Genomic DNA, 22,327 nt, shown 5'->3' with positions numbered 1-22,327 from the left:
ACACAGATCTATAGCAAGGTGGCCATTCATAAAATGCAAGTTCAGACAGGGTTGCACATCAGAATGGCCACATGTTCATGTTTAACTTGCTGCATAACTCACTGACCCTTCTCAACTCTTACTCACTCATTATCCTGAGCATTTACCAGCCGCACGGTAGCACAAGTGATTAGCACTGTGGCTTCACAGCGCCAGGGTCCCAGGTTCGATTCCCTGCTGGGTCACACTGTGCGGAGTCTGCACACTCTCCCTGTGTCTGCGTGGGTTTCCTCTGGGTGCACCGGTTTCCTCCCACAGTCCAAAAACATGCAGGTTAGGTGGATTGGCCACGATAAATTGCCCTTGAAAGTGACCAGAAAGGTTAGGACGGGTTGTTGGGTTAAGGGGATACGATGGAAATGAGGGCGTAAGTGGGTCAGTGCAGTCTCGATGGGCCGAATGGCCTCCTGCACTTTTATGTTCTATGTCAGGATTGTTTATTAGTTCTCCCATAGGCCTTGCATAGATGTACAGCAAATGCAGTCTCTTGGTCACTAGAATTGTGTAACTCCCTTTCGACTGCAGAAGCACGAGTCAAATACAATAGTCAATTTTCACACAGCAAGATCTCAAATGACAATGACTATGTTTTCAATTTTTAGATGTTGGTCCAGGTATAGATATTGGTCATGGCACTGGGAGAACCCCTCTTTGCGATATGTTTAGGAGCTCAAATTTACTGAAATAGTGATGGTGTTAATTCCTGGTTAATTTGCTGTCAGTCTAGATTCAATAAAATCTGAGATGGATTTGCAGGTATCATATCATTTAATAATAACTAACTTGCAAGGCTGCATCAATCCATAGAGCTACAGGACACACATACTGTCTTCTGCTAGCATCCAGGAATAAGAGATCGTATACAGAGAAGCTTCTGCTGATATATTCAAAATCACAGTACGATTCACATATAAGCTTCCCATTGGTCATTCTATACACCACCTGACCTGGCCCTATATCCTAATTGGTCACTTTGCATTGTAACCCCAGCATCCTTTTCAGCATGCTCACCACGAGGTCCCCCCCCCCCCCCCCCCCCCCCCCCCCGAGCCATGCTATGCTCTGTCCTTTGTTCTGTCTGTGAACACATTACCCTCAGGGTCCTACGGTCCACCCCCCATCGTTAGTTTGCTTCCTCAATGGCATCGTTATTTATAGTTCAACCGTACACCATTGTGATTTGTCAGAATCCCTGATTTCTTAAATTAGGCAGAAGCAGGTTTCTCCGACTTGTTCTAGGTCCTTCGCAAAATATGAACACTGGAAAAAATATCGCAATAATTGTTTTTCAGGAGCACTTACTATTTTCTTAAATAATTATGTTTCTGACAATTGGATATAACCTGTCAGAATGTAGACGATATACGGAGCAGCCAAATTATGTTGTCTACCAAAAGATATGGGGTAAAACAATTCAAATGCGATTATTTTTGGCTGAATATTATGCAATATGTTAATGAATTCTAACATGACCAACAGATGAGAATTTACAGCATGCAGAATTCATAGTCAGCCTTGTTACCCTTAATTCCCGTGACCTCTTGCAGTAGATAACTGGAATTTGCTTCTCCAGCTGAGAGTTAATAAGCTTGAGAATATGGCATGACATGATTAAAATGTGAGCACTGTTTGATCTAATTGGTCTAGAAGACAATGGACTGCTCATAAATAATTGTAGGTACAAGGAGCTTAGGTGGGTATCCCTTTCTTGTGAGGAATGATTACACCTTAAAGGAAATGAGCTGCGTGTTTAATTATCAACTAAATTAATTGAATTCCGATTCCACCAGCTGCCATGTTGGGATTCGAACCCTGAAAGAAAGGTAGCCTCATTAGTGGCTAAATATGTGTATCAAATTGAAAGGAACACTAGTTCCTTTGAGGATTAGTGGTGGGTCAGAAGTTTGGATAGACTGCATATGGACACACACTGCTTCAACATCTAACGAGTTGGGATGACACTGAACACTGGGCATTCATCAGAGAAGATCCCTACTTGTGACCGTATGAGGAAAGATAATTTGAAGAAACGGGTGAAGGTGATTGAACCCAGGACATATCCTGAGTAACTCTTGCAGCAATCTTCTGGGACTGAGATAATTAGCTCCCAACAGCTACCAACCATCTTCCTGCATGCTAGGCATGACTGACTAGTGGAGAATGTTCCCCTGGTTCCCATTGACTTAAATTTGCTGGGGCTCCCTTGATGTCACATTTGATCAAATAATTGCAAGGGTGGTCACCTCGCCTTTGAGTCTTTTCTCTACGTTTGGACCAGGATAATGAGATCGGGAACAAAGTGACCCAGGTGGAACCCACACTGAACAGCAGTAAAGTCGCCATAGTCCCAGATGACCATAGGTTGCTTTTCCCCTTTTGAGGGGGAAAAGAGCTGACTGTTGGTAATTTAACCTAAGGATCACCACACCTCGGGCGAGGGGCAAGGTTCAGATGTGGGTCTTCATGAATAACTTCAGCCGGTATGGGAATTGAGCCTGCGCTGTTGGTCTTGGCTGTGCATTACAGACCAGCTGTCCAGCCAACTGAACTAAAAAGCAGGTTATTGCTGTATAAGTGGCACTGTTGACAGCACCCTCCATCATTTTGCTGGTGATCAACAAGAGTGGATTGGTGTGGTAATTGGCCAGATTAGATGTGTCCTGCTTTTTGTAAAAAGGCATACTTGAGCAGCTTTCCACAATGTTTGGTAGATACCAGTGTTGTAGCTTGGCTAGGGTGACGGCTGGTTCTGGAGCATGTCTTCAGTACAACTGTTGGGATGCTGTCGGGGTCCATCACCTAGATAGTATCCAGGGCCTTGAACCATTTCTTGATATCCTATGAAATGAATTGCATCGGAGGAAACTGACATTTGTGATGCTGGGCCCGTTATGAGGAGGTGGAGATAATCATCCACTCGGCATTGCTGGCTGGAGATGGTTGTAAATGGCTCTGCCTTGTTGTGTGCATTGTCTGCATTCTTAGTATAAGGAACAGAGGAATGGAAGGTCTCCCATTACTTTCTATTTATCCCTTTTTTTTCATTTTATAACTCTCCCAGTTGGATTTTGCTTGCATTTGTGTCAGCCTTTTCTATTGTTTCCATACTGTCTCCTTTAACTGCACAAGTGAAGCTTTTTCACATTTAAGGGCAGTGTTGAGAGATGAAAGGGAACCCAAAGGTAATTTGAGTACTGAGTAACTTGCAATTATGTTAACATATTGCGCAAAGGCAGTTAGTATCAAACCCCAGTCCATTTCTGACTTCGCAGACAACTTGGCTTGGGCTATATTTCTGCATGATACTTGTAGATTTCACCACTCACAGCTGCACGTCTAACTCGCAAGTACAGTGTGTTTGTAATTGCAAATATGTAATATATTCTGCCTCACAGCGCCAAAGCCCCGGGTTCGATCCCGGCCCCGGGTCACTGTCTCTGTGGAGTTTGCGCATTCTCCCAGTGTCTTCATGGGTCTCACCCCCCACAACCCAAAAAGATGTGCGGGGTAGGAATTGGCCATGCTAAATTGCCCCTTAATTGGGGAAAAAAGCCTTGTATTAAAAATATATATCACAGATTGTTTCAAAATATCGGATTTGTCATAGAATTTACAGTGCAGAAGGAGGCCAATCAGCCCATCGAGTCTGCACCGGCTCTTGGAAAGACCACCCTACCCAAGATCAACACCTCCACCCTATCCCCATAACCCAGTAACCCCACCCAACACTAAGGGCAATTTTGGACACTAAGGGCAATTTATCATGGCCAATCCACCTAACCTGCACATCTTTGGACTGTGGGAGGAAACCGGAGCACCCGGAGGAAACCCGCGCACACACGGGTAGGATGTGCAGACTCCGCACAGACAGTGACCCAAGCCGGAATCTAACCTGGGACCCTGGAGCTGTGAAGCATTTGTGCTATCCACAATGCTACTGTGCTGCCCATTGCTACCGTGCTGCCCTTTAACACTGTAAAATTAATGCCTTGTCTTCAGAGGATGGATGCCATAGCTCACTGAATGCAAGTTGATTTTCATGGGTGAATGAATGAGATGACAGGTTAAAATGACTCTTTCCTTGGCCAAATCCTTTTGCTTTGCTGCCCATGGTCGATAAACAAATGGTTGAGAGGTCCAGGGCTCACTTTATTTGGGTGGGAAGATGGAAGGAATATTGAATCCTTGAGCAATTAAACATAAATAGGCATTGTGCGATCCAAGTTTATCTGGTAGTTGAGAGGCTTCAACAGCCCTTTTGGCTTGCTCATTTCGATGGCATTAGAACTTCAACCAAAGGTAATTAATGCAAACCAATTTTTCCTGACAAAGCTTTGAAGAAGTTGTACGGGATAATGATCTTTCAGCCTAAAGTATACACCATTAAACAAGTTTGTTTTTGTGCAAAGGATAATGCTGCATTCAAATTTCTGCAGGCAAGGGACACTGAGGAGTTGCAAAGGCATCCAGGTGGTGTGTGAACTATTTTTGCCAATATTCTGTATTACTTTTGTGATTTAAAATTGCCCAGTTGCTGTGACTCTTCTCGTATTAGGAATGGTGGTCAGGGCGGGGAGGGTGTGGTCCGTCAAGATGACGGTGCTCCCGGGGTTTTTGTTCCTGTTCCAGTGCCTCCCCATCCTTATCCCGAAGGCCTTTTTTAGGAGGGTCAACAGGAGTATCACGGGTTTGTGTGGGCGCGTGGGACTCCGAGGGTTCGAAGAGTGTTCCTGGAACGAGGCGGGGGTGGTGGGGGGGCTGGCGTTGCCCAACCTCTGTGGGTACTACTGGGCGGCCAACGCAGCGATGGTGCGTAGGTGGGTGGTGGACGGGGGGGGGGGGGGGGGGGGCAGCGTGGAAGAGGATGGAGGCAGCGTCTTGTGTGGGCACGGGCCTGGAGGCGCTGGTAACGGCGCCGTTCCCGCTCCCTCCAACGAGGTGTGCCATGGGCCCGGTGGTGGCGGCTGCCCTCAAATTTGGGGGCAATGGAGACGGCACATGGGAGAAATGGGGGGCTCGATGGAGGCCCCGATATGTGGGAACCATCGGTTCGTCCCAGGGAGCATTGATGGTGGATTTCTGGGCTGGCACAGGGCAGGGGTTAGGAGGTTGAGGGACCTGTTTGTGGAGGGGAGGTTCGCGAGCTTGGGGGAGTTAGAGGGGAAGTTTGGGCTCCCCCCGGGAACATGTTTCGGTACATGCAGGTTAGGGCGTTTGCCAGGCGGCAGATGGAGGGGTTCCCCTTGTTGCCCCCACGTGGGGTACGGGACAGGGTGCTCTCGGGGGTGTGGGTCGGAGGAGGGAGGATTTCGGACATATACCGGGTAATGCAGGAGGTAGACGAGGCCTCGGTGGAGGAACTGAAGGGTAAATGGGAAGAGGAGCTGGGTGAGGAGATTGAGGAGGGGACGTGGGCGGATGCCCTGGAGAGAGTGAATTCCTCCTCTTCCTGTGCGAGGCTTAGCCTCATACAGTTCAAGGTGCTGCATAGGGCCCACATGACTGGGTCGAGGATGAGCAGGTTTTTCGGGGGAGAGGACAGGTGTGCTAGGTGCTCGGGGAGCCCAGCGAACCACGCCCATATGCTTTGGGCGTGCCCAGTGTTGGGGGAGTTTTGGAAGGGGGTAGCAAGGACGGTGTCGAGGGTGGTGGGATCCAGGGTCGAGCCAGGCTGGGGACTCGCAATTTTTGGTGTTGCAGTGGAGCTGGGAGTGCAGGAGACGATAGAGGCCGGTGTTCTGGCCTTTGCGTCCCTAGTAGCCCGGCGGAGGATCTTGCTCCAATGGAAGGATGCGAGGCCCCCAAGCATGGAGGCCTGGATCTCTGATATGGCGGGTTCATTAAATTGGAGAGGGTGAAATTTGCCCTGAGGGGATCAGTACAAGGGTTTTTCAGGCGGTGGCAACCTTTTCTGGACTTCCTGGTGGTAAGGTAGGGAAATAGGCCGATAGCAGCAGCAACCCTTGGTGGGGGGGAAGAGAAGGATTGGCGGGGGGGGGGGAAGAGAGAAGGATTGGGGAGGGGGGAAGAGAAGGATTGGGGGGAGGGAGAACTGTACACATGGGTTTGTGGAGCGTGCTATCTCTTTTTTTCTTTTTCTTTGTTTTTGTTCTTTCCTTTTGTTTGAAGTTGCTCTTGAAGCTGGGGGGGGGGGGGGGGATTGTTCATGGGGTGTTACCGCGGCTGTATGTTAATAGAGTTAAGATGTTTATTTTGTATTTTGTAAAAATTTCAATAAAAATTATTTTAAAAAAAAAGGAATGGTGGTCAGATTGAAATGTTGGCAACTCTTGTAATATTGTCCTAAAATGGCTGCCGAGCTCATGAGTACTGGATATGCACCTGCCAAGTTTGCCTATGAGGAAAATATTATATTGTGTTGCCATGGTAGAGAAAGAGAGAACAATGCTAGATCTTTTGGCTGCGGGTTAAATTAGATCCTGAATAGACTATGGCCTGTTGCCTCCAAGAAGGGGAGGCGCCAACATGGAAATAGTTAATCAAGAATAAGAGTTAATACCACTGTCGGTGGAAAGCATACTCCCATGGGACTAAAAGCTGACTACTACTGCCAATGCTATCTCATCACTCAGTCACAGAAGTGATTGTGACAAGCCTCCAAGAAATGAAATGAAAATTGCTTATTGTCACAAGTAGGCTTCAAATGAAGTTACTGTGAAAAGCCCCTAGTTGCCAGATTCCGGCGCCTGTTCGGGGAGGCTGGTATGGGAATTGAACCCGCGCTGGACAATGCGTGTCTTGGCATTATATTGAAGTGGCTGTATTCTCCACTTTTATGTCGAGTAAAAGAATAAATGCCTGGGATGTAGTGGTATTTCATTGAAATCTTATTTCTTCCTTTACCCTATTAGATGATGTACATTCATATTTGGTCAATTTTAGAACTTTGTATTAGCTGCCTTACCCAACCAGGAGTTCCTCCTGGTATCTTTTTAACCTGCTTAAAAAGTAGTTTTCTGCTGAAGCTGTTAGACTGATAACATAAGAACTAGGAGCAGGAGTAGGCCATTTGGCCTCTTGAGCCTGCTCCGCCATTCAATGAAATCATGGCTGATCTTTTGTGGACTCAGCTCCACTTTCCGGCCCGAACACCGTAACCCTTAATCCCTTTATTCTTCAAAAAACTATCTATCTTTATCTTAAAAACATTTAATGAAGGAGCCTCTACTGCTTCACTGGGCAAGGAATTCCATAGATTCGCAACCCTTTGGGTGAAGAAGTTCCTCCTAAACTCAGTCCTAAATCTACTTCCCCTTATTTTGAGGCTATGTCCCCTAGTTCTGCTTTCACCCGCCAGTGGAAACAACCTGCCCGCATCTCTCCTATCTAGTCCCTTCATAATTTTATGTGTTTCTACAAGATCGATTCCCCCCCTCATCCGTCTAAATTCCAACGAGTACAGTCCCAGTCTACTCAACCTCTCCTCGTAATCCAACCCCTTCAGCTCTGGGATTAACCTCGTGAATCTCCTCTGCACACCCTCCAGTGCCAGTACGTCCTTTCTCAAGTACGGAGACAAAATCTGAACACAATACCCCAGGTGCGGCGTCACTAACACCGTATACAATTGCAAAATAACCTCCCTAGTCTTAAACTCCATCCCTCTAGCAATGAAGGACAAAATTCCATTTGCCTTCTTAATCACCTGTTGCACCTATAAACCAACTTTCTGTGACTCATGCACTAGCACACCCAGGTGTCTCTGCGCAGCAGCATGTTTTAATATTTTATCATTTAAATAATAATCCCATTTGCTGTTATTCCTACCAAAATGGGTAACCTCACGTTTGTCAACATTGTATTCCATCTGCCAGACCCTAGCCCATTCGCTTAACCTATCCAAATCCCTCTGCAGACTTTCAGTATCCTCTGCACTTTTTGCTTTACCACTCATCTTAGTGTCATCTGCAAACTTGGACACATTGCCCTTGGTCCTCAACTCCAAATCATCTATGTAAATTGTGAACAATTGTGGGCCCAACACTGATCCCTGAGGGGCACCACTAGCTACTGATTGCCAACCAGAGAAACACCCATTAATCCCCACTCTTTGCTTTCTATTAATTAACCAATCCTCTGTCTATGCTACCACTTTACCCTTAATGCCATGCATCTTTATCTTATACAGCAACCTTTTGTGTGGCACTTTGTCAAAGGCTTTCTGGAAATTCAGATATACCACATCCATTGGGTCCCCGTTAGCTACTGCACTGGTAATGTCCTCACAAAATTCCACTAAATTAGTTAGGCACGACCTGCCCTTTATGAACCCATGCTGCGTTTGCCCAATGGGACAATTTCTATCCAGATACCTCGCTATTTCTTCCTTGATAGATTCCAGCATCTTCCCTACGACCAAAATTAAGCTCACTGGCCTATAATTACCTGCTCTCTGCCTACCTCCTTTTTTAAACAGTGGTGTCACATTTGCTAATTTCCAATCCACCGGGACCACCCCAGAGTCTAGTGAATTTTGGTAAATTATCACTAGTGCATTTGCAATTTCCCTAGCCATCTCTTTTAGCACTCTGGGATGCATTCCATCAGGGCCAGGAGACTTGTCTACCTTTACCCCCATTAGCTTGTCCATCACTACCTCCTTAGTGATAACAATCCTCTCGAGGTCTCCACCTGTCATAGCCTCATTTCTATCAGTCACTGGCATGTTATTTGTGTCTTCCACTGTGAATGGCTGGAGTGTGAATTTCATATAGACCAGGGACTAGCTTCAAGCTTCAGCCGGATAAAGCTATGTTCACTTTGCCTTGGGGGGGGGGGGGGGGGAGAAAGAGAGAGACACATTGAAGATCAAGAGCTTTGCAGAGAGCAGCAATTGGGAATGAATTGAAGTGAGAGGTTTGAAAGAAACTGGAGATTGCAATAGGAATTGAAAATTATATTAACTACATGTGAAACCCCATTAGATTTTAAATAATTAACTTTATCTTCATTGGTTAATATTATGTTCAATTGTGATTCCTAGAGGCTGGGCATTTCAAAATAAAAATATTTAAAGATGTGCAGAGAGTGCATGTAAGGGTCGGAAATAATAACAGTCGACAAGTGACTAAATTGACAATTGGAGGTTAATAGGTTAAGCACAACTGGTGCTTGTTAGGTGAATTGAACATTGAATTCTCCCTCCGTGTAGCCAAACAGGTGCCATGGTGTGGCACTAGGGGATTTTTACTGTAACTTCATTACAGTGTTAAGTAAGCCTACATGTGACACTAATAAAGGTTATCAATGGGTCCCCCACTGGAAATTTTTGCTCATTCCAACCTCCCGTCAACTGGTTTGTTTATCTTTTAACTGTACTGTGTGTAGGAGCAAGAGGTGGGTTTTCCTCTGCAACTCACCAAATGGTGCTCACGCATTCTATCTGCCAACAAAATGCAGACTTTGTGGATCACTGCATTTGCTCCATTGACTATTGTTTACAGGCTTTCTTGAGGAGTTGAAGGTCCTCGCAGAAATTGATGACTGGAAGTTAGAATTTTTTAAAGCAAAATATTACTGCAGGAAACTTGCACTTTAATCCATAGGATGGAATCCACTTCCTGCACCGCCCCCTCCAACCTTCTCGCACAGCTGAAAAATTGCACTTCAGACACATTACACTGTGCTTAAAGAAGTCATTCCGTTCTCCCAGAATCAGTCCAAAATGATACTCGGCTCCTGAGGGTTTATTTCTGATGTTTTCCTTAGCCTGGAAGCTTTTAACTCCAGAACTGTCTTTCACTGTGTGAGGTTTCTTAGAGACTTCTCCCTCTAGTTAAAGCTAGGGAAATCTTCCAGCCTGATTTAACTCTCCACAAACTTAATCTTTTCAATCCGGCCACCAGCTTCCACCTGCGTTTCAAACTCTAGAGATGTTTTTGACCTCCAGCTGATCCCTCCCACCAGATCCAGGCAGACTCAAAACACCATCTATGATACTTAGTGATACTCTCGGAAAGCCTGTAACCTGATCTTTTACAATGGTTTCCTCTGAAGCTTTTCCCATAGCAATGTGAATCATACGCACCTTGCATACTAATGTAGAAATGCTAATCTATTGAAATGAAATAAAAATCGCTTATTGTCACGAGTAGGCTTCAATGAAGTTACTGTGAAAAGCCCCTAGTCGCCACATTCCGACGCCTGTACAGGGAGGCTGGTACGGGAATTGAACCGTGCTGCTGGCCTGCTTGGTCTGCTTTAAAAGCCAGCAATTTAGTCCAGTGAGCTAAACCAGCCCCTAAAAGATTATTCGTAGTCGGCAGGATTCAAACCTGCGCGGGCAGACCCCAATGGATTTCTAGTCCATCGCCTTAACCACGGCCACAACTACACAATTCATCTATACATTCACTTCACAATACATCTATTCTTGACCCCAACTCTCGTAATCTTTGAAGTAAATGAGCAGTTTACAGCACAAGACCTTTCTAGGACTTTGGGAGATTGAGTCTCCCCAGACAGCTGTCATTTTCTCCAACCTTGAGCACCATCACCATCATTTCATTATCAGAACTCCGATGAGTTGATCAAAATAGTTGGGACTTGCATTAAGTTTTAAGTATTTTTACTTATTTATTTTGCTCTTGGCCAGCATGCATTAAAGATGGAACAGTTTCATTTGAAATTTAAGCTAATGACCTCGAGCAATGCATTTCTGATGCTGTTCAGTTAATCTGATTTCAATGCCACTTGTTTTTATGCCGTTGTAGATTATCACTGTAAAATAAAACTAGAGCAACGTGCAAACAGATTGAAGGAAAAGCACAGTACACTGTGTATCTATGTTCCAGTTGCAATAGTTCGAGTGTGAATTAAAAAAATGCTGTGAAATGGGGAGTCTGAATTCTCAGCCTCCGTTCCATCTTATTAGCCTGATGAAATATTTAAAACTAATAAAACTGGAAGATAAAGTACAGTCACTGATACAAATTTCTAGATGCAGCAATGTCAAACTAAAGGAATAGCAGTAAGTGGGAAAGGGAAGAGTGCATTTCATATACCATGTCTCCCTGCAGGGAGGGAATGTTGACCAATCAGTCGTAGAGGCTGGGCTCAATGATCGAAAGTGACATTGATGAGTGGAAGTGGCATAGCATTAGTTTTCCGGATTGTGCTACCTGGAATTGCATCCTTTGAAAATCATTCAGTTGCATAAAAAGGGCGTTAAACAAATTGAGGAGCGCTGCTTTTCAGTCACCGAATATCTGACGTAAGCATTCTAACATTTTGTACAATTTCTATCCTTTCTCTGCTCTTGTGCTGTGGTGTTGCGATGAATTATGTCCTTGCGAACTGCTCTATCCCCAGCTTGCCCCACCCCCCCAGAGGTGCCTTTATATCCTGGAAATCCATATTTGAGTCCCTCCAATTGGTTACTGTCTGCACCACAACACCAAAATAATTCTCCTGAAAGTCACCAGTGACATTGAGAGAATATAGCCAAAGGGAAATTATTCTCCCCCCCCCCCCCCCCCCCCCCCCCCCCCCCCCGCCCTTACCTGTTCGCAGCTTTTAACACAGTTGATCACACCATTCACTGTCATCCAGCTGGATAGGACTACAATTGTCTGCTTCCATTATTCTCTATCCAATCGAAGTCCAAAAAATCGGCAGCAACAACTTTACTTCCTGGTGTCCCCAAGGATCTAAATTGTCTCCTTTCTATTTCATCTCCATGCTTCCCATTGGTGGCATCATCCAAAAACCACAGCATTAGTTTTCACGTGTATGCTGACAAGACCCAGCCCCACCTCGCCAATTTCCTCCAATTAAATATTGGCAAGATCAAAGCTATTGTCATCTCCTATGTCAATGAATCTGCTCCCTAGCTACTGAATCCACCCTGACAAGTGTTTGAGGCAGACCAGAGTGCTCTCAAACATGGTGCCATATTTAACTCCTAAATAAACTTCCAACTGCACATCCATTCCATAACCAAGATCGCCTGTTCCCACTCATGTAACATTGTGCAACTTCTTCCTTGATCAATTCGTTGCATGTGCTGCTGAAAATCTTTTGTTACTGTGACACTTGACCATTCAAATGCATTTTTGGCCATATCCAGGATTGGGTCTAGGTAGAGTGGTCTTTCGAAGTGTCGTTCCAGACTTGATGAGGCTAAATGGCCTTTTTCTGCACTGAAGGGATCATTTGATGATCACACATTCTACCTTCTGTAAACTTGAGCCCAACATTGCCTGCCCATGTCCTAAATTACACCTAATCCTGCTCGCCTATCACCCCTACATTCACATGTACGCTGGCTCTCAGCTGTCACAATTCTATGTGCTGAAGAGGGATGGCACGGTAGAGGAAGTGGTTAGCACTGCTGCTTCACGGCACTTAGGACCCAGGTTCGGTCTCGGCCCTGGGTCACTCTCCGTGTGGAGTTTGCATAGTTTGCACATTCTCCTCGTGTCTGCGTATGTCTCACCCCCACAACCCAAAGATGTGCAGGGTAGGTGGATTGGCCACGCTAAATTGCTGCTTAATTGTGGTGGGAAAGAATTAGGTATTCTAAATTTATTTGAAGAAAATAAAATAATTCTATGTGCTTGAAGCTGCTCGGTCACCAAAAACACACAATCCAGCTCCTTTTCCCACTCAGTGTTGCTTGTCGATACTGGATAAGTAATTTGTCCAGTCCAGTAGCAGCTGGCTTAGGGGATGAGTTGGGCAAGGTTGGAAATCTGCCACTGCATGCAATTTTATTTCCAATTCCTTTTCGGCTACCTCGCAATCCTCTTGCACATCTGGATTGTTAGAGAACTGTTACTGTATTTGGGCATGGGTGAAATTTGCCTGAAGCGTCAGTACTCTAAAATGACAAAAGAACCCATTGATGCATTACCATTTAAGCCACCCATATCCAGGTGAACATGTCGCAAAAAGTACAAGACTTAAAACGTAAATTATCTTGGAATGGGTCATGTGTCTCCAGTTGTGTTTAAAAGGGAAATGCAAGCTGGTGGTTACCGTTATTTCCATTTAAATGCTAAATCTTGTTCTCCTGTTCACCTGATATGGTCAAAACTTCAATCGAAGTGAACTCTTATTGTCAAATTAATGCAAAACAGAGGAGATTGGTTGTAATTTTCCAGTGAGCACTGTTAAAATCTCATTACAAACTTGCAAAACATAGAATATTTCTGTGCTACTCTGAAGCAAACTGTAGTCAGACTAGGAATCATTAAGATGTTTTGTATTTCAACATCTATATATCTTTTGCATCTTCACACCCATTCTAATTCATTACCCATGTAAAATGAATAATTTTAGTGTAAATTATGGGTGGCACGGTAGCACAGTGGTTAGCACTGTTGCTTCACAGCGCCAGGGACCCAAGTTCGATTCCTGGCTTGGGTAAATGTGCGTGGGTTGCCTCCGGGTGCTCCGGTTTCCTATCTCAAAATGCCAAACGACATGCTGTTGGGTGAATTGGGCAATCTGATTTCTCCCTCCGAGTTGATTGGGCCCTATAAAATGTACCCGAACAGGCGACTAGGGGCATTTCACAGTAACTTCATTGCAGTGTTAATGTAAGCCTACTTGTGACACTAATAAAGATTATTATTCAAGCAACCAAATGATTAATCTCTAACCTGAGATTTTCGAGCAGTTTTCTGATTTCTAATTGACTTAAGTGATTTCCAGGAACTACAATTAATTGCCTACATTCCCCCAGGGTTCCTACTTAAATGCTGAACCGTAGTCTAAAGGGGCAAACTTGGTTATCTTAACTGTGTTGCAGAGCACAATCTCGCAGAAGATCCACTCAAGTTAATTTTAATTAGCGTTGTTTCTGTAATGGAACAAAATGTATCGCAAGTTCATGGGATTTATGATTTTAATTCACCTTGGGATCAGCGAGGCAGCAGCATTTTGAATGTAATTACAAAGTGATTGACTCACTAGACGCACAAGGATTCTTCTACTTTTACCAGGCGAAGAAAAAGGTAGGAAGGAGGGCTAACTGGGAAAACTGTCAGAATGTGGCCTATTTTTCCTATCCAGGTTGACTGGCATTTCCTAAAACAACAGTTGTGTGTTTCGATTTATTATCACGTGTACAGAGGTACAGTGAAAAGTATTCTGCATGCAGTCCAGGCAGATCATTCCATGCATGAAGAAACATAGAACATATGGTATATACATAGACATTGGGTGAAGAATAAGGATTATAGTTCTAACAACAGTAGATAAAATGCGTAGAGAGATCAGTTCAGTCCATTAGAGGGCCATTCAGGAGTCTGGTAACAGTCAGGAAGAAGCTGTTTTTGAATCTGTTAAGTGTGTTCTCTTGCAAGAGAGACTAACCCAACTTGGAGGGGTCGTTGATTATGCTGCCCGCTTTCCCAAGGCAGTGGGAGGTGTAAGACAGTCCTGCCTCACCCCGGGAGTGATTCTCCAATATTGGGCCCAAGTGTTTGTGCCGTCGTGAACGGCGTTGCGTTTCAGGACGGCACGAACCGGGCCCAGTTACGTTCGCAGGCGCTGGAGCGGTTCACACCGCTCCAGCGGTCAGTTTTTAAATTAGTGGTTGCCCTTGTAGGACAGAAGTGAGGAGAGCTGAAGGGGGAAGGGGCGGGGGGGGGGGGGGGGGGGGGGGGGGCTGAATGGCGAACATCTCTATCATCTGTTCCATAGTTATGTTTATGTCTGGAGCTGGTGAGAGTCGGTGGATTAGGAGTGACGGGGTGGTCCCTGTACACGAGCAGTTGAGACCAAAAAGAGAGACACAAACTTGTCAAATCTTGAAAGGTTTTGAGCTATTTATTCATTCTAAATTTCAGACTTTTAGAAACTTGAATTGTAATCCACTTCACCATGATATTCCTAATTTAGTTTGTGCTTAGTTTTTGAGTACACTTACAGGAGCACTCATTCACAACACTTTTCTTTCTGAAATTCAGGTTAGAGATGAAAAACAATTCTTGGTGGTGTTTCCTTTTCAGTAAAAGGTGCACAATGTTGAAGTTACATTTCTTCCAATTAGAATTTTCATATTCGTTTGTTATTTGCTTATAAATTGAAGCTATTTTGCTCTGCTGCAGAAATCATGTCTTGAGCTGTTATTATTGATTAAAAGCCTTTACAGCATCAAATCATTCCCTACCTTAAGTTTTAAGCAACTGGAAGGATGGCGTTGGTGGGAAACTGGAGTAGTTCTTACTCAAATGTATGCAAACACTCCTAGACTATGATCGAGTTCAGCCAGCAGAATGTATTTACTGCTAAAATGCTGTGAATTCCGCTGAGGTCCCAGGTTCGATCCCGGCTCTGGGTCACTGTCCGTGTGGAGTTTGCACATTCTCCCCGTGTTTGCGTGGGTTTTGCCCCCACAACCCAAAAATGTGCAGGGTAGGTGGATTGGCCACTCTAAATTGCCCCTTAATTGGAAAAATGATTGGATACACTAAATTTATTTTTTTTAAAATGCTGTGAATTCTATTTGATATATACCCCCTTAATGTTTTCGACAGTGGGTGGGCTGGTCTGTTTTCCCATGTGGGGAGGGGGTTTGTGTTCTCCCGTGGGTGGCCCACTTCCCCATTCCTTCTCCGCTATTTGCGAGCTCCCTTCCATCCAGGTGGTGCCCCCCCCCCCCCCCCCCCCCTTTCAATTTTTTGTTTTTACCCGCCCCTACTTTGCTGCTGGTTGTGAACATATCTGTGAAGAGGCTTGGGAACCTTTTCCACGTGTCATGGAATCTCTCCTTGGACCCTCTTATTGCAAATTTTATTTTTTCTAGTCTCGAGTACTTGGCCAGATCAGAGAGCCATTCTGAGTTCCTGGTTGGTGCTAGCAGGTCTCCGACAAAGGCCAGTCCACCCCCGAATACCGCTGCAAATGTGCACGGCTCCATCTCGACCCCCACCGCCTTCAGAGAAGGCCGCCCAAAACTCCGAGTCTGGGGCAGGGCCTGAACAAGTGGGTCTGGTTGGTTGGCTCCCCCTAACACTGCTCACACTTATCCTCCACCTCGGGAAGAACCCACTTATGCATCTCTTGGTGTGGTGCACTCTGTGCACCACCTTGAGTTGCATCAGGCGTCACCCTGCGCAGAAGACGCTGGAGTTGATCTTGTGCAGCACCTTGATCCAAGTCTGCCCCTCCCACCCCCTCCCAATTTCCGTCTGGCCTTGTCCAATGGGGTCAATACTTTTTCTGTGAGTCGTAGGAAGATGAAACCAACTTGTCATCACCTAACCGGTTCAGCCCTAACATTGTGTCCGGATCTCTGGGGGAACGCTTTTGTCTCCATACGGAAAAAGTTGTGCAGCTGCAGGTACCTGAACTCATTCACTTTAGGGAGTTGACGCCTCCAAGTTCCCCTAGGGTCACCAGTCAGTCGTCCACATACATGTCCTCCACCAAGGGTGTCCCTCTGTCCTCCCGCCATTTCCCAAATGTGCACATCCTCCTGAAAGGCCATTGTCGACCCTGGCGAATAAGAATTTGGGGATGAAGATCGGGAGTGATATAAATAGGAACCGAGGCACCGCATTCACTTTGACGTCTGTACCCTTCCAGCCAACAAAAGAGGGGGCGAATCCCAACGTTGCAAGTCTCTCTTCACCACCTCCATCAGGCTGGAGAGGCTTAATTTCTGGAGCCTCTTCCAGATGTGTGCCACTTGGATCCCCAGATACCTGAACTTGGTTTAAGTCACTTTAAACAGCAGTTCCTCCGGCTCCAGTCCCTCTCGGGGGTTTACCGGGAAAGTTTCTCACTTTCCCCAGTTTAGTTTGTAACCCGAGAAGGCGCCGAACTCCCTAAAGAGTCCGATTATCGTACCTGTGCTGGCTAAGGGGTTCGACATTTAGAGGAGCAGGTCATCTGCATAGAGCGAGACTCTACACTCTCTGCCCCCTCTTTAAATTCCTGTCGTCCAATCCACTGATCTAAGGGTGAAGAGCTGCAGCTCGATTGCCAGTGCAAACCGGAGCGGAATAGTGAGCACCCTTCCTTGTTCCTCTGTGCAGCTGGAATTATTTGGAGCTGGTGGTGTTCGTCCATGGAAGCGCTATGCAGGAGCTTCACCCATTTGATGAACCCTGCTCCGAACTCGAACCGTTCAAGCACCTCCATTCTACTCGATCAAAGTCTCCCTGGACACTGAGGAAGCCTATCACCTCTGGCGTCCTCTCGCCAGGTGTGGTCATTATTATGTTCAGCAGGCATCTTATGTTCCCTGTTAATTATCTGCCCTTAGCAAACCCAGTCTGATCTTCCCCAATGACTTCTGGCAGGCAACTCTCCAGGTGCTTTGCCAGTGCTTTCGCTAGGGTTTTCGCATCTATATTTAGGAGAGTGATGGATCCACATTCTGTTGGATCTGTCTTTTTTGGGGATCAATGAGATTAGGCCTGTGCCAACATGGGTGGCAGGGCCCCTTTGACAGTGAGTCTTTGAACATCACTTTAATAAGTGATTTCTGAAAATGTTGCCATGTTTTCTAATCTCTTTGTACTGGATGTACTCTGTTTATAAGGTGAAAGATTCCACATCCTTTTCAAGCATCCGAACTTGTCCTAAATGTCAAATATTTGTCAACGTATACGCCCAGGCCTTGATTCCTTCACTCTTTTAAAAAATGTACAATTTGCATTGATTGGAATTTAATGCAGGCAATGGAGGCTTTTCCCATTTGTTGGAGAACTAGTGGGAGTACCTTCGTTCCAGGTCACTCTGCTATTTAATTTTATAAAGCCAGCCGCATTCAATGTTCTATCTCCGCAGATGTGGGGCCAGCGCTGCTGAGAATTTTCTGGAAAGGTCTGCAACCCATCCGGCCCCGGTACGTTCCCTGACTGCATGGGTTTGATGTATTCCATGAGGTGCTTCCAGCCTTTGTTTCCTCTTCTCCCCCCCCACCATCGGGGAACTGTTCCATCCCCGAGCCCTCTAGGCTCGGAGGTTTATAGCCCTTGGTAAAAATTCGTAAAGGCTTTGTTAACCCCGTTTTGTGTACACTACCACCCTACCATTTCTGTCCCTAACTTGTGCTATCTCTTTCGCGGCTGCCTGCTTTCTAAACTGGCATGCCAGAATACAGCTGGCCTTGTCTCCATGTTTTACGAAGACCCCCCGTGTCTGGTGGAGTGGATGGACTGCCCTCTGTGTGGAGAGCACTTCAAATTCAATCTGCAGAGTGGCGGCACGGTGCAGGCGTTAGCACTGCTGACGGTGCTGAGGACCCGGGTTTGATTCTGGTCCCAGGTCACTGTCCATGTGGAGTTTACACATTCACTCAATTGCTGTGTGGGTCTCACCTCCACAATCCAAAAATGTGCAGGGTAGATGGATTGGCCAGGCTAAATTGGCCTTAATTGGAAACATTGCAAAATAAAGCTTTACAAAAAAATTTTTTTTTTCTTTCCGCCAGCAGCTCAATGGTTGGGGCCATGGAGTACTGCTGATCCACCTCCAGTATGGAGTTGATCGCCCGCTGATTGGCTACCCTTTTGTTTCCTGTTCCGAGGGGCCTTATAGGCTATAATAATAATTATTATTAATGTCACGAATAGGCCTACATTAACACTGCACTGAAGTAACTGTTAACTTCAACCCTTGGAGAACTGAAGTAATTACAAACGTGGGTTAAATGAAATATTTTGACTGAAAGTGAATAAGAGATGAGGATTAAGTGAATGTTTTCCACACCATGATTGGGCCTTTTGCTTTTTGAGGTAAATGTCGAACCAATGTTGACTGCGCCATCCCAGTACTATTCTGAAATTGTTGAGATTCTGGACTCCTGTCTGGGTATGATTAAGAATGAGACTACACTGAGTTGCATTCAGTGAAAGGAAACTGTTGTCAAGTGAAAGTGTTGTAGATTATATTCTCAAAATAAAAAAAACCTCTTGTGGGTATGGCACAAACGTAGAAATTGATTTTACAGACATGTTTCTCGGCGGCCTAAAGAACAATAAACTCCAGACCAAGCTTTAGAGGAAAGGCAGTAAGCTGATATGGAAGGAGGCAGGTGGAGCGGCCACAGCCATTGACATGGCAGAAAGAGAATTGTAAATTGCAAGAGTTCTTTCCCTGCGTCAGCATGGGAATTTCACGGGAATTCAGCAAAATCCAAGCCACAATCAGGTTTACAGTCATCGTCTGAACTTTTGATGATGCCATTGTCTAAGCCACTGACCGCCTCATTGCCCCCATGCCCGGTACTGTGCCTGTGTGAAGGTCTGTCATTCAGACAGTTTGCAGGAGTAGAGGAAACAGTAATGGTTGAGTTATGCTAAAGCTCCAGGTTGCAATCATGATTCAGTTCAGGTCTGGTCGTGGTAGATCAAAAGCTAGTTCAGGTGTCTGGAAGGAATATGCATATGATGGATGGAGAAACAGAAGTTGATATTGAGTAGTAAGATCTACGTTGCAGAGAGTAAGTAGCAGCACGTGGAGGATAAGAGTAAAAAGACTCCAGGTATAATTCCGGAGGTATAATTCCTACACACAGTAAAATTGAAAATCAGGTTTCACAGCATGCTTTCATCATTGATACAGCTGTAGCTGTGTTTGTTATCTCAAGAAGAGTGCAATAAATCCCAAAGTCACATTCAGTCATGTAAAACTGGTGTGGAGGTGACTCTTTATTCTAATATCATTATTCCAAGGATGGAGAAGTTAGTGTTACGGTGGAATATGATGCTACCCATTTCTCGTCATTAGTAGTAGTTGGAGGGAACAAGTCATCCTGATGGGAAGGAATTGGCTAAAGAAAACATGGTTAGACCTGGCAGTTATTTACAGTGTAGATCAGTAAGAGTATGTCTTACTGAGTATGTAAGAATATTGAGTTCCTCAGGACTTTCCAGTATGGTGCCATTCATTGAATATTTCCTTGACAAATTGCTCCTTTCAAAATGTAGCACCTCACACATTTCAGGGTTAAATTGCATCTGCCACTTTTCTGCCCATTTGACCATATCTTCTCAGCCTCCCTGCGTCATCTATCTATGCGTCATCTGCAAACTTATGCGTCATCTGGCCTATCTATGCGTCATCTGCAAACTTACTGATCCTACACCCCCCACAGTCATCTCAGTCATTCATAACCCCCCTCCCCCCACGTGTCAACGCTCGTCCTTAAGTCATCCGTTTTACCTGTAATACACTGGGCATTAATGTAGAGGCCATTCAGCCTTGTCTTACTCTCCTGAAACTTACTATTGCAAGGATATACTGTCAGACTAGGTGAATGGGCAAATTTGTGGCAGATGGAATTTAATGTAAGCAAGTTGGTGGTTATTCATTTTGGACCCAAAAAGGATAGAGCAGAGCACTTTCTAAATGGAAAAAGGTTAGCTACAGTAGATATCCAAAGAGACTTGGGTGTTCAGGTGTCTAGATTCTTAAAACGCCATAAACAAGTGTAGAAAACAATCAAAAGCTAATGGAATGCTAGCAGTATTATCAAGAGGATTGGAATATAATCTTTATTGTCACAGGTAGGCTTACATTAACACTGCAATGAAGTTACTGTGAAAAGCCTCTAGCTGCCACATTCTGGCCTCTGTTCAGGCACATGGAGAATTCAGAATGTCCAAATTAACCAACAACACGTCTTTCGGGATTTGTGGGAGGAAACTGGAGCACCCGGACAAAACCCACGCAGAAACAGGGTGAACGTGCAGACTCCATACAGACAATGACCCAAGCCGGAATCAAACCTAGGACCCTGGAGCTGTGAAGTAACAGTGCTAACCACTGTGCTACTGTGCCATAAAGACAACATGAGTCATGCTGCAGCTATCCAAAAACCCTGGTTAGACCACATCTTGCATAGTTTTGGGTACCACATCTTGGAAAGAATATTTTGGCTTTGGAGGGAGTGCATATCAATTTACTAAAATGATACCTGGTTTATGGGAGTTAAATTACAAGAAGAGATTGCATAAAGGCCTGTTTTCACTAGAATTTGGAAGTCTGAGGTAACCAGATTGAAGTATTCAAGATATTAACCGAGAAAGACAGGATAGATAAAGATGAACTTTTCCACTTGTTTGAGATTCTAAAACTAGGGGACATAGTATAAAAATTAGGGCTAGATGAGAGATGTTAGGAAGAATGTCTTCACTCAATGCGTGGTAGAGGTTGAAACTCTCTCCCACAATCAGCAGTTAAAGCTAGAAAAATTGTTAAATTTGAATCCAAGGTAGATTTTTGTTGAGCAAAGATATTCCGGAATATGGGCCAAAGGAGTTGGGCTACAAATCAGCCATGATCTTATGGTAGGATAGACTCAAGGGGCTGAATGGCCTACTCCTGTTCCTATGTTCCTAAAAGTAAAGCAGGGCAAGGTTATGGGAATTTTATAGTCTGAGATCTGACAGCATAGCAAAGAACAACTTGGAACATTCATAAGTATTGTAGTGTATTATTCAAAGTTAATCTGTGATTTTAACTTGCATTCACTTCATTGACAGCTGCTTAAAGATGGAATATATTGGGAGTGATTTGTTGCGGGTTAATTTGAAAAGTACTGGCTAGTGATGCTATTTGAAATTACTATGATCCCCAAGAAACAATTGGTGTTAGTGTATGATGCCTCACATAATGGACAACTGTGTGGAGAAGTCTGTGGCATATGCTGCACATATATATTTTAATGATGTCTGAGCAAAATTACTCAAGACGGAAAAGAGGCATTTGCCATCATATATTGTGTCGCTATGTTCCACAGGTACTTATACAGTTCACTTTATTAACAAACTATTTGGTTCAAAGGAGAGAGTACCATCCCCTGGGAGCGTGACTTCAGAAACTAGGAGACCCAATGCACATGCAAAAAGAAGGACAACACCTTCTCCCTCTGGTATCTGAATCGCCACGATTCCCTGCCGAATCTGCTCTATAAACACTCGCAGCTCTTTTTTGCCACCCCCGATGTTGTAAAGGACTCCGGCCATGACCTATCTAATCTGGTATCAAGCACATAATTAAAGTTTCCTTCCCAACCCCCTTTTAACTGATGTGAGTCCAGGTCGGGGTGACTGCCAGCACCCTTTTGAGAACATCCATATCCTTCCAGTTCGGTGCGTATATAGAACGTAGAACATAGAACAGTACAGCACAGAACAGGCCCTTCGGCCCTCTATGTTGTGCCGAGCCATGATCACCCTACTCAAACCCACATATCCACCCTATACCCGTAACCCAACAACTCCCCCCTTAACCTTACTTTTTAGGACACTACGGACAATTTAGCATGGCCAATCCACCTAACCCGCACATCTTTGGACTGTGG

At 44.9% G+C, this 22,327-nt stretch overlaps 1 protein-coding gene and 1 non-coding gene across 27 annotated transcripts in view; one reads left to right on the top strand and one right to left on the bottom strand.

The window, feature by feature from the left end:
- Positions 1 to 22,327, top strand: part of LOC119976166 (disks large homolog 1) — a 426,844-nt gene that overhangs the window by 70,744 nt on the left and 333,773 nt on the right. The gene's annotated exons all lie outside the window — the stretch shown is intronic.
- trnas-aga lies at positions 10,314 to 10,393 on the bottom strand. The gene has a single exon. It is a non-coding gene; the product is annotated as a tRNA-Ser (tRNA).

Source organism: Scyliorhinus canicula, chromosome 13, assembly GCF_902713615.1.
Source record: "Scyliorhinus canicula chromosome 13, sScyCan1.1, whole genome shotgun sequence".
Taxonomy (NCBI): Eukaryota; Metazoa; Chordata; class Chondrichthyes; order Carcharhiniformes; family Scyliorhinidae; genus Scyliorhinus; species Scyliorhinus canicula.
Note: the sequence above shows the minus strand (reverse complement) of the source record. Positions and strands in the feature narration are given on the sequence as shown.